Source organism: Rhincodon typus, chromosome 18 (assembly GCF_021869965.1).
Source record: "Rhincodon typus isolate 14 chromosome 18, sRhiTyp1.1, whole genome shotgun sequence".
Lineage (NCBI taxonomy): Eukaryota > Metazoa > Chordata > Chondrichthyes > Orectolobiformes > Rhincodontidae > Rhincodon > Rhincodon typus.
The window spans coordinates 23266012-23279786 of NC_063349.1; positions in this window are offsets into that span (position 1 = coordinate 23266012).

Below are 13775 nucleotides of genomic sequence, written 5' to 3' on the forward strand. Positions count from 1 at the left end.
ATCAAGGTGATGGTGTTAAAACAGGACAGTAAGGAAGATTTTACAAATACAGAAGTGTGATGGGGTCACATGTAGCACAAGATGAACCCAAGATCACAGTTGAGGTTGTCTTCATGGGTACAGAACTTGACTATCAGTTTCTGCTCAGCAATTCTGCATTGTTGTGTATCTCAAAGGCTGCCTTGAAGGACGCTTACCCAAAGATCAGATGCTGGATGTCCTTGACCGCTGACTGGGAGGGAACATCCCTGTGTGGCAATTGTTGCGCGGTGTCCATTCACCCGTTGCTGTAGCATCTGCATGGTCTCACCAACGTACCATGCCTTGGGGCATCCTTGCCTGCAGCCTATGAGATAGACAACATTGGCCGAGTCACATGACTATTTGTTGTGCACGTGGAGGGTGGTGTTCCCATGTGTGATGGTAGCATCCATGTTCAATGATGTAATATGTCTTGCAGAGGTTGCCATGGCAGGATTCTGTGGTGTTGTGGTCGATGTTCTCCTGAAGGCTGGTTAGTTTGCTGCGAATGATTGTTTGTTTAAGGTTTGAAGGTGACACTTGGAGGCGTAGGGATGATCTTGGCAAGATGTTCATCATCATCAATGACATATTGAAGGCTGCAAAAAACATGGCGTAATCTGTCTGCTCTGGGGAAGTACGGGATGACAAAGGGTACCCTATCGGTTGTGTACTGTATCTGTCTTCTGAAAAGGTCGTTACAGTTTTTCACTGTGGCACGTTGGAACTGGCGATCGATGAGTTGAGCATTGTATCCCGTTCTTATGTGGGCGTCTTTCAGCATCTTTAGGTGTCATTTGTGTTCCTCCTCATCTGAGCAGATCCTGTGTATGCACAGGGCTTGTCCATAGGGGATGGCTTCTTCAACATGTTTAGAGTGCAAGCTAGAGAAATGCAGCATTGTGAGGTTATCCAGGGGCTTGCGATAGAGTGAGGTACAGAGGTGTCAGTCCTTGATGGAGATGTGTGTGTCCAAGAATGAGGCTGATTCTAAAGAGTAGTCCATGGTAAGTCTGATAGTATTATGAAACATGGTGATATCACTATGTAGTCATTTTGGTGATTCCTCGCCACGAGTCCAGAGGAAGAAAATGTCATCAACGTATGTGGTGTATGGTGTTAATTGGAGGTTCCATGCAGGAAAGAAGTCTTGCTCGAACCCGTGCATGAAAATGTTGGCGTGTTGGGGTGCAAATTTGATCCCCATGGCTGTTCCTGTGTCTGGTGAAGAACTGGATGTCAAAGGTGAAGATGCTGTGGTCAAGGATGAAGCAGATCAGTTGTAGGATGGCACCTGGAAACAAGTTTGGATAATGTTGATGTAGTCCTATTGATGTTTAGTGCAAAACTGAGGTTGATTGCCACTGACTCACAATGTATGTTCAAAGCTCCACCATCAACCTTTGCTTTGCAAGGAACACAATGCTATCTATTTGCCAGTTAAAATAAAATCCTTCAATTTTCTTTTTGAAATCAGCTGTTTTTTGGTGACTGTCTACAGTGATAAAGATTGAGGACAGTGGGTCATCAATACACAGTCGCCATATTATCTTTCCTAGATGCATGATGGGAAACTGTCTTCTCCAGTTACACTGAAGCACCTTCTTGAACCGAACTGATGGCGAAATGAACCGAATCGGACAAGCAGATTTGTTGACAATGCCTTCTGTCAGTGTGGCACAGCAAGAAAAAGATAGAGAGAAAACACTAGTGCTTATTCAGAAAGGAAAGACCAGTATTGATTTGATACATAATAACCTCATGGTCTGATAAATTGTCAACTGTGGCTCAGTTGGTAGAACTCTTAAATTCACTTCAGAGAGCTGTGGCTACCTACTCCAGCGCTTATACAAAAAAATCAATGCTGACACTCCAGTGGCAGTACTGAGGAAATTCTACACTGTTAGCACATATCATCTTTCAAACATGCTAGTAAACCCAGGCCCTATCTGCCTCCTTAGGTAAACATAAAAGATATACTGGAAACATTTTGATGAAGAAAGGAAGGTTATCTGCAGTGTCCCAGCAAATTATCCTTCAGCCAGCAACACAAGCATTGATGATCTGATCATTGTCACATTGTTTTTGGGAGTTTGCTGTGAGCAGATTAGCTATATAATGTCCTACATTACAACAACAACTGTACCTTAAAAAGCACATCATTGTTGTAAAATGTTTTGTGACACCCATCAATTATAAAGTGCTCTAAACAAGTGCAACTCTTTTATTTCTTTTGAAATTTAGATTATTTTGTGTTTTATTCCTGTGCCTTCAAACTTGGCATTACCTGTGCTGTACATTATTACTGCCATTCACAGAGCTGTGTTTACACTAATAAAATTAAAAATAACTGCAGGAAACCATATGATGTGACAGAAAGGAGTCTTGTCAATTTTACCCATTCTCCTTATATAGGTGAATAAGCGATTTCTAGATTCCCTTCTGTACATGGAATCTCCAACACTGAAATGTATCTACATCTGAAACAGCTGGAGACAGTTCAGCAGATGTTGTTGCTGTACATTTAACAGGGATTCCAACTCATGAAGTGAATAGAGAAAATACAGAAACATGCAGCCCAGCATGCACTACATATATATGTATTTATTTTTGATATACTTTACCATCTATTTTATTATCACCAATTTACAAAGAGGAGCTGTGATATTGATACCTGCCAAATTCTCATATTGCAAAGTAACTAAGTGAATCAGATAAGTGACCAACAGAATATATTTTTCTTTGGTTACGTACCCTGTACACATTTACAAAAGAACAGAGTTTTTTTAATATATAGCTTTTCACTGCAATGACCACTCTGGTGCTGACTCTCTCAGAGATTTACATCCCTTATACTGGTGGCTATTCAAATGACCAATGTTCATTCCATTATCTGAAAGGCTTAATTCAAGAGTGTGATGGAATACTCCCCAGTTGTCTGGATGAATGCTGCTCCAACAACACTCAATAAGCTTGACACCATCCAGGACAAAACAACTTGCGTGATTGACACCACGTCCATCATCTTAAACATTCAGTCCTTCCACTACCATTGCATGGCAGCTGCACTGTTTATAGTCTACAAGATGCACAGTGGCTGCAACTCATGAACATTCCCTTGACAGCACCTTCCAAACCCACGGTCCATACTATCCACAGAACAAGGTCAGCAGATGCAATTGAAGACTATCACTCACATGTTCCCCTCTAAGCCATTGAATATTCTAACTTGAATATGATGTTCCCTCTGTTTGTTGTGCTTTGGACATTTTGGCCAGCTTATGTATTAAAAACACTCTTGTTGGTAAGGCAGACAAAGGGCCACAATTTGGTTTGTGGATCAACTCGATTTTATTAACAAAATATTCCTTAGTTAAAACACCATATAAGCGTTTCCAAAATCCCCACATTATTTACTAAGATCCAACTCTATCTGTCTGAGAAAGGATATTACCCACAATGATCCATGTGTCTGAGCTGTGCCATTGGAACCTCCTTCCTCTCCGACAGAGGGCCGGCTCACTTCCGTGAAGCTGGGTCTCGCAGGTCAGAGCGGGTCTTCTCCTGGGTCTTCTTGGGTTGGTACACAGACTTCTGCCGCAAGTCTTTGCTAAGGGGATGGCATGGAGGTATGTGTTTTTATTCCCCTTGCCCTGGACCTTCCAGAATGTTCTGTGACCTTTTGTCAATGGGGTCATGTGAGAGGTTCAAAGCATCCAATGGGGTCACAGCCAACACCCTTCATTGTTGCCATGCTGGGGGGAGGGGTGTGGTGTGTGTAAAGCACACAGCCTCAGGCACTGGCTGGAAGTCAAGGTGCCAGAAAATTTGATTGATCCTTCTCCAATACACAACCCTCAGCCTGGTTGTATCTTGTTATCCCTGAACCTTTGTGACCTCTTTGACTTTGTTCCACTGACTTTGACCTCTTTGACCTTGCTCCACTGATCTCTGGAGCAAATAGCTGCTGGCTGCAGTTTAATTTAGTTTGGCCAATTTTGTGACAGGCCCAATTTCTGCGCCTGTGGGTCAATTTAGAATGTTCAAGTTTGGGCTTGAGATCACTTGTCCATACCTCACTGTCTCTGGGAAAAACTGCTGGACTTACCTTTATGCCAGCACTGTGGATGTACCTGCTCCACAAGGATTGTGGTGTTCAACAAGGCAGCTTACCACCACTTTATCTAGTACAATTAGGAATGAGCAATAAATACTTATTTATTATATCTAAGCCTAATACTGCTTTATTTCATGTCCACATGCATTAGTTTCACATTCTAATCCGAACTGGAGTTTACATAAATGTTCTTCCTTCCCCTATTTTGTTCAACTGTCCTGTTGCTCTTGCCACTGTAAGATCCCAACCATAACTACCGCTTTGGACCCATCTGGTGTCTATGGGATTAATGTGTTGTCTCTCCTCATGTACTATACTGACATCTTATATATCAGACCATGGAAGTTATTGTCCTGCAAACAAGATTCCAAAGTATGATTCCTTATTCCAGTTCAAAATCTGTTTACATTTTAACATCCTCATGGAATTCTGTCAATTGTATATTGGCACAACTGATAATGCATACTCCTCTAAGCCTCAGTTGAACCTTCTGCTGAACAATTTATTGAAGAGGCAAAATTACTAGGACAATGTATCTCATAACGTGCCTTGAAAGATGACACAATACAATGCAGCAGATTGTTAAAGGTATCCAACGTTAAAATACAACGAAACAAAATGTGTTAAAACCATATTTAAATTTTATAACAGATCATCTGTAATACTATGCACTTAAACATCAAATGTGATACATTTCAGACAAAAAAGAGGCAATGCCAAAAATAAACAGCACATATGAAGATACATTACTGCTGTTCCCACCACCCCTCACTGCTCCAACAACTCCAAATGGATAGAATCACAGAACTGTCTCCACATACTTTTACTCAGATAAGGATTAGAAATGGTTTGAAACAAAAAAATGTACCTGGCTATTCTATCCCAGTTTTCAAGGAATAATAACTGGAGAAAAAAGTACCAAGCACATATAATGGCTTTTAAATGAAGTCAGTCAACTCACTTTGAATGAACAAAATCCTCTTCAACATCTTTTTAAAACACACGCATTAAAAGTTTTAATTGGGACAGAATCTTTTTGAAATGAAAGGATGTCAAAAACACTAATTTGTAGAAAGGGATGAAAAGACAGGTAAAAGTCAGAACCTGGAAATAACGATCACATAGCCAGCACTGACAAAGGTCAATTAAGAATTAAACATCCTGAACAGATCATGCTGTTTCTGAAATTAAGTGATTAATCTTTGTCTTGAAAGTACAATTATATATTCTTAACTCACCTTGATCTTCTGCCGGTTCATTTATTTGCAATTATTCGCTGATTTTTTTAGTCATTAATCTTTAGAAACTAACCCTTCACATTAAGCATAAGAGATGAAATCTTTTAACCCTAACGCCACTTTCCCTTCCATGATAGGTTAAAGCTCCAGTCAACAGGGACTGATTATACAGCGCTGATGTATGACAGGTAGATTGGGACTTAGCCATTGAGAGAAAATATTATTTTGTAAATTACCCATTCACTTCCAACCTTAACAGTCATCTAGAATGACATAGAGCATGGAAAGAAAACATTCCGTCTGATTAGTTTGCACTGGCATTTATACTCCCCGTAATTCTCCTCCCACTCTGTTCACTTCATATCAGCCTTTCAGCATGTCTTTTCATTTAATAATAGGCCAGGCAGCATCAGAGGAGCAGGAAAGTTGACGTTTCCAGTCAGGACCCTTCTTCAGAAATGGGGGAGGGGGAAGGGAGCTCGGAAATAAATAAAGAGAGGAGGGGTGGGGCTGGGGAAGGTAGGTAGGATTGTGATAGGTGAGTGCAGGAAGGCAGGGGTGGGAATTGGTCAGCGAGGTGGGAAGGGCAGATAGCTGGGAGAGAAGATAGACAGGTTGTGTCAGGTCAAGGAGGCGGGGATGAGAGAGAGGGCAGGTCAGGGGATGAGGCCGGGGGTGGGGAGATTTTGAAACTGCTAAAATCCACATTCAGGCCATTGGGCTGTAAGCTCCCAAAGTGGAATATGAGGTGCTGTTCCTCCAGTTTCCGGGTGGCCTTATTGTGAAGCTGGAGGAGGCCCAGGATTGACATGTCACCCAGGGAGTTGGGAGGGGGAGTTGAAATGGTTCGTGACCAGAAGGTGTTGTCGTTTGTCGCGAACAGAGCGCAGGTGCTCTACAAAGTCGTCTCTGAGCCTCTGCTGGGTCTTAGTGATGTAGAGGAGGTCACAGAGGAAACAGTGGATACAATAGACCACATTGGCGATGTGCAGGTGAACTTCTGTCTGATGTCCCGACCCAAAACGTCAACTTTTCTGCTTCTCTGATGCTGCCTGGCCTGCTGTGTTCCTCCTGCTCCACACTGTGTTATTTCTGACTCCAGCATCGGCAGTTCTTACTATCCCTTCATTTAATGTTGTCCCATTTACCTGTCTATTTTCTTTTTACAGGCATCCAAGCTATTTGTCTCAAACATTGTTTGGTCTAATGAGTTTCAAAATACTGACCATTCTCTGAGTGAGGTTAATTAGGAACAATGTTCCCTTAAAACTGAATGGCTGTGTAGCCACTTGAAGTTTCCATGGACACCAATTGTGTACTGATGCATTCACTTCCAATTCCAAAGGTTGCTGTTGTGCACAGATCAGGTCCGCACAGCGGCAGGAAATATTACACGCAATCTGGACTGGGCATCTTCATGTAGCCATGTCTGAATTCTCTCACAAATGAAAACATTCTCTCACATTTACACTTTTGATCCATTCAGGATTTCAAAGACCTCTTTGGCCCGCTCAAGCCATATCTTTTTTCTCCAACACCTCCTTCTCCCTTGAGTTTTCTTCCTGCGTATGTGTGGGCACGTACCATCTAGACTTGGAATCTTATCCTCTTCCATTTTTTCTATTTTATCTATTAATTTCCCCTTTTCCATCTCAGTGGTATTAATATTCCTTTCAATCTCATCCAGTAAAGTGTATGATCATGACAAAATAGCCAATATTCTGACACTGCTCTGTTTTCCTTTTCAGTTCTCTGCCTAAAGGTAGGACTGACCCTACCCCCACAACTCCCAACATAGGTCTGACAAAGAGACTTATCCCAAACCCAGGGATGGAACAGGGACTGAATCCTATGGGTTGCCAGACACTGAAGATTTTGTTTCGTTCACTTTTCTCTTGGGAAACAAGGTGCACAGCTGTTATGCAGCTTAGGCAAGGTCAGAGAGCAATCAAACTGCAGTTAGTAGATTGGAATGGCAGATTGCCCTGAATCAGCCATCTTGTCTTACTAATTACTAATTAACTTGTAAACCTGATTTCAAATTATATTTGTACTGTTATAGATATTATGGTAGCATATAATTCCATTCTTTACCTTTGATGTACATATATACATGTATCTGATTTCAGGCTCTACTGAGTACTACTATTCGGAAATGGTTAGTCAGATGTTACAGTATTTGATATTTCTCTAATTTCTATATATTAACTGCATCCAGTAAGTTATCATTGTAACCAATCTCACTAGCAATTTATCACTTTAATATAAGCTAGTCTTATAACTTGGTTATGATGAGCCCTAAGAGTTTTGAATGCTAAGCATATGTCTTCAAACAACATGGCATCTTATAGGTTATTTGTCTCTCAACATCATGGGGGATGCAAGAGGTTTATGACACTTTTAGCTGGTGGATGGCAGGAGGTTTTACTGATCAGACAGCAATAGCTGCAGACCAGGGAAGGGTTATATTTGTCAGTGAGACAGCCAAGGGTGATGGAAAGTAATAACCGCAGAAATGGCTAGAAGGTCTTTGATAGTTCATGTATTTCTGTCTTCAGCCTAAAGCTTGATCAATAGATCAATCAGCATATGTGAAAAAAATTATTGATAGGAGACATAAAAGGAAGATAAGTGCTCAGACAAAGGGTGTAAAAGAATGGGTGCTGGAAGAGACAGCCCAGAATATGAGACCTGGTCTGTCTTAAAAATCCACAAACTAAAAGCTGTTAGTGTGTGTAAATTCTCTTGTTCACTTGCAGCATTTTGGCTAAGTGTTGCTACGTGCAAGTTTAATTATTGCCAACAATAAACATATGCTTACGAATCAGAATATCTATTTTCAATGCCATAAACACTATTATTTTAGCAAAACTATCTTTCACCCAATATTAACCCAATTTGGGAACAAGTGCAATAAATGTGTCCAATGAGAGTTTTTGACATTTATTCTGGGCTCCAAGTCACTGCTGCTGAATTTGTTTCCCAACGCTTCCACGGCTGAAAGTGACATTATTATAAAAATTATGTAAAAGTTGCATTTTTGAGAGATGTTTTATACCAGAAGTCATAGGGTCAAGTTTGACAAGGGAAATGTTTTTGATATGCCTGTGTGATTTGAGGTCAAAAGAAATCCAAAATATACCACTACAATGAAATGAAGTAAAAGTCATCACAAAATAATTCATATTAATTCTCAAATATTTATTTATTTCTTAAAATCACAAACTATATATATATATCATCCTATACAATATGAATATATATGATAGTGCATTAATTACAAAACTTCACATTGAAATTCCTTAAAATAACCTAGATCACTGCCCGAATCATCAAATAATTTATCCCACTCACCTGTTTGTATAATATCATTGTATAGAACATTTTCATCTTCATCGTCGTCTTTGATACTATTTTCAGCATCAATCTTCTGCTAGTAATTGTGCTCAGTAATGTTGAAAGGATACAAATATTCCACAACTGAGAAATAATGCTTCACCAATATTGAATCAAGTTCATGCCACAAGTCTAAAACCCTTAACCACAATATTGCAGGGGTGTGTAATGTCACTGGACTAATAATCCAGAACCCCAGGTTAATGTTCTGTGGAACATGGTTTTGAATCCCACCATGGCAGTTAGTGAAACTTGAATTCGATGAAAGCCGAGAATTAACCAAAAAACATTCTAAGGCTGACCATGTAACCACTATTGATTATCCTAAAAACCTACCTGGTTCACTAATATCTTCCAAGGAAGGAAATCTGCCACCCTTTCCTGCTTTGGCCTACCTGTGACTCCAGATGCCCAAAAAATGTGGTTCACTCTTAACAGGGCAATTAGTATTGGACAATAAATACTGGTCCAGCCAGGAATGCCCATAGCCTATGAATGAATTTAAAAATGAGTCTTTGTAGTTTTCTACACCTGGTGAATATTCTTTTCCTTCATGAGCCAATTTTTAAAAATTGTTCAGATACCATCCTTGAGAGGTTTATTTAGACACATATTCAAGGTCCATAAAACACTTGTAAGACTGCCAGGAATAAGTATTATGCCAGTATTGATTGATCTTACACTACTCTCAACATTGTTAACAAGATGGGATTTCAACAAGTCCCAGAGGAGCAACCTCTTTCTTTACACAGTCCTCCTGGTCTTAAATTAAACACTTCTTTGATGCATATCCTGGAACTGCTTTGATCCATCCATCCTTTCTCATGAATATGGGCAACAACGCCTTTCTAAATGTTTTTCTTGGAGAAAGTTTTGTGTTTAAAAGCGATAGTCAGCTTTAATTGAGTGCTATTCCCATATAGATGGAACCACTGTGAGCCACAATTTCTCATGTCCAGCCACTAGCAGTCTTTAGAAGAGCTGATTTTCATAAACATTAATAATGATGTTGCTTGCTGGCATATTGAAGTTCAGTGTTTCATCTGCATCTTTCAATTCAGACCAATGCTATACATTCTTCATGTTGGATGACAAATTGGATGAATTTGGATTGTTATCATCATACTCAGCTGGCAGGCAGGTTTCAGATAGAGCATTAGATCATGCTTTTTCATGCTTCTTACATGGCCTTGAATTCTGGAATGACATCTTTCTTCCTTTCTCTGAGGGTGTTGAGTCAGACGGCCTGCAGATGAAATGATGACTTTTTGCTGATGATCATAAGCCCATTCTGCAATTTTCTTCACTGGCCTGGTTTTCCAGCACTTTTCCCTATTTAGCGGACACCCTTCTCCGTGCTCTACAATATTTTCTCAGAACAATATCTCTTTTGCTATTATACAATTATCCATTTTCTTGACAAATGCTACAAATTGCATTTAAATTGAACCATATACTTGTTTAGAATAGAATAGAATAGAATTTTATTGTCGCGTCTACTTTTACCTGAAAAATACACTGAAAAGTTTCACAAGTCGGGTTCAGGTAATAGCTCCAGGGCTCGGGAAAAGCCGACTGAGGAACAATGGAATACCCTGAAGATGAAGCTGGGAGAAGGCCACCATTACAGGATAAGACCGCCTGCCAGGCTGCTGGAATACTAGGATGGAAGCCCCTGCTGAAGAACACCACCATGTTGCGCCAAGACCATCATTCCTGGACAAGACTGCCAGCCAGGCAGCTGGAATGCCTGGAAGCTGGAGACAAAGAAGACTTTCACGTGGGGAAAGGACCACCACACTGTGCGGAAACTACCAGTTTTCCTCTTTCAGGCACCTGGGCCTTAGCCATGGACCCGGAGCCTCAGCCTAGCCTGTGGATCCGGGCTGGGGGCATTCAGCCTGTGGGCGACCTATTCCTCACTCACTGGGAGACCCCAGGCTGGAGTGTAGCCATGTCTGGCCCATCCTGGTGTTGCTGAGGCCTCCTCCTTTACTTGCCACTCTCCAGACATCACTCACAGCATGCATGTTCACAATGCCAATTACCTGTGTGCATCTTGTACTTGTACTTGTTGTTGACTCTAGTGTAGGCAATTTGGCTACTCGAGCTTGTTCCATCATTTAATAATTCAAGAACATTTTTTATTATCCAGCACCTATGGGACCAGGAGTGTGCTGGGTTGATCAAATATTCCAGATAATCAAGAGGTCCACATAACAACAGTAAACCCTGAACAAGCAAAGCTTCGAGACATCAGCATCCCTCAAAAAATCTATGTGAAATCATCAACACCCTCCTAAAATCAATGCAAAAGCACACAGTAAGTATTAGAAACATAATGCAGGGGATTTACACATCACTGTTATACTTTATTTACAGCATAAATACTCAAACATTGCAGCATTTGAGGTACATAATTTTTGCCGATTTATCAAGTGCCAGTTAATAAGGTGTCGGTTAAAACAAAGTTTGCTCTATTACAGCTGATCAGATTATTTTCTTAAATCTATGTTCCACCCGCTCCTGATAACTTTTCACCTGCTTGCTTCACATGAATCTATCTACCTCTACCTTAAAAATATTCAAAAGCTGCGTTTCCACCATCTTTTTAAAAAAGAGCGTTCAAAGACTCGATCTTCTAAAATTTCACCTCTGTTTTAACCGTGTGACTTATTATTTTGAAATAGTGAAGCCTTTTTTTTGATTCTGCCGTAAGAACAGACATCCCGTCCATATCCAAACTGTCACGACTCCTCAGGATCTTCAATGTTTCAATCAAGTCTCCTCTCACACTTCCAAACACCAGTAGATTTAAGTCTAACTTGGTTAAATGTGATTTCCAATTCACAAGCAATGCTGACTCTTGCCAATTACCTTGGGCTTTTCTATGTGCCCAAACTCCCACTTACTTAATGATCAATTTATATTACCTTCTTTATGAAAGGTGTTATGGTAACTGGTTCATAATTTCCCTTCTTTTCTGCTCTCCCACTTCGTCAATGGAGGAGCTATGTTGCTATTTTCTAATCTGATGGAAACTTTCCAGAGTATAACAAATCTATTTCCTCAGCAGCAACCTTTAAGATCCCAAAATGAACTCTGTTATGATCCAGGGACTTGAATGCCCACTGCTCCATTAGTTTGCTTAACACCACTTTCTTGGTGTTTGTCATTTCACTAAGTTCCTCCTTCACTTACACCTCTAGATTTTTTTTTTGTACCCTTTGTAATGAAGGCAGAAGCAAAATATTTATTCATCCACCATTTTCATTTTATTTACTATTATGCCCCATTCTTACACTTTAAAAAGGACAACTCTCACTTTACTTACTTTTTTGCTATCAAAATACCTGTAAAAATCATTATCCATTTTTACATTCCGAGCTAGCTTCCTCTCATACTTTACTTTATTTTTGCTGATTAATCTTTTAGTCACTCTCTATTGTTCTTTACATTCTGTTCAATCATCTGACTGTTCACTCATTTATTCACAAATATTACTTTTTCCTTAAGTTTATATCTTTCCTTAAATTCCTCAGTTAACTATGATGGGGCTTTTCCTTAGAACTTTTCTTTATTGTACTTCTTCTGAGAATTCTGAAGTATATCCTGAAATGACCACTTCTCTTGGCTAGTATTAAGTTTACTCTAGTTACCTCAGACTTCATACCCATGTAGTCACCCATATTTAAGTTTAAAATACTAGTCTTAGATGCACAGTCATCCCCTTCAAACTCAATATAAAAATTCTATCATATTATTGTCGATGCTACCAAAGGCTGCCTTAAATCTAAGATCATTAACAATCCTGTAATATTACACAATATTAAGTCTAAAATAACATGTTTTCTGCTTGGTACCACAGTATTGCTCGAAGAACATCTCTCAAAGTATTATAGAGTCATCAAGTCCTACAGCATAGAAACAGGTCTTCCAGCCCACCATGACAATGTTAACCAACAAACATCAGAGTACACTAAACCCATTTACCTGTTCTTGGTCCATAGACTATTTATGCCCTGGGATTTTAAGCGCTCATGCAGATCCTTCTTAAATGTTACGAGAGTACCTACCTCCACCACCCTGACAGGTGAGCACGTTACATATTTCTACCACCCTTTAAGTGAAAACACTTTTCCTCAGATCCCCTCACTTACTCCTCGCCGTAAACTATGCTCTTTGCTGTTAGACATGTCAGCCATGTGAAAAAGATTTTCATAATCTACCCTGTCTATGCATCATAAGTTTGTATTTCAATCAGATCAGCCCTCAGCCATCTCTGCTCCAAGGAAAACAAACCCAGGCTGTCCAGTCTCTCCCAAGAACTGAATCTCCTCTGCACCCTCTTCAATGCAATCATGTTGTTCCAATAATATTCTATGAACTCTTCTTCCAGGCTAGCATTACCAATCAGACTCTTCCAGTTTATAGATAACACAGTGTGGAGCTGTGAGGAACAGAGCAGGCCAGGCAGCATCAGAGGAGCAGGAAAGCTGATGTTTCGTCTTGGGACCCTTCTTCAGAAAATCCAGCTCCACACCGTTATCTCAGACTCCAGCATCGGCAGTTCTTACTATCTCTTCCAATTCATATGTAGATTAGAATCACATCCTATTACCATGCATTTATCACATGCACCCAGTATCTTTTGTATACCTCATCCTACATTGTAGTTACTGTTGAAGACCACTCCCACTAATGGACTGTTTTCGTTCAATATTCCCCATCTCCATCCAAACTAATCCTACATCCTTAACTCCTGAATTAACATCTCTAACTATTGCACAAATGCCATCTTGACTAACAGTGCTACCTTCCACGTTCACCTAGCTTGCTATTTGTCTTAAATGGCATACACCCCTCAATAATCAAGACACAATCCTTGTCATCATGCCACTGCAAGGAAATTAAAGCAAGACTTCTCCATGATTAAATGGACATGGTTGCCTTGCTTCCTACCATTAAATACAGACCACTGTATGAGAACTGATAGAAATGTG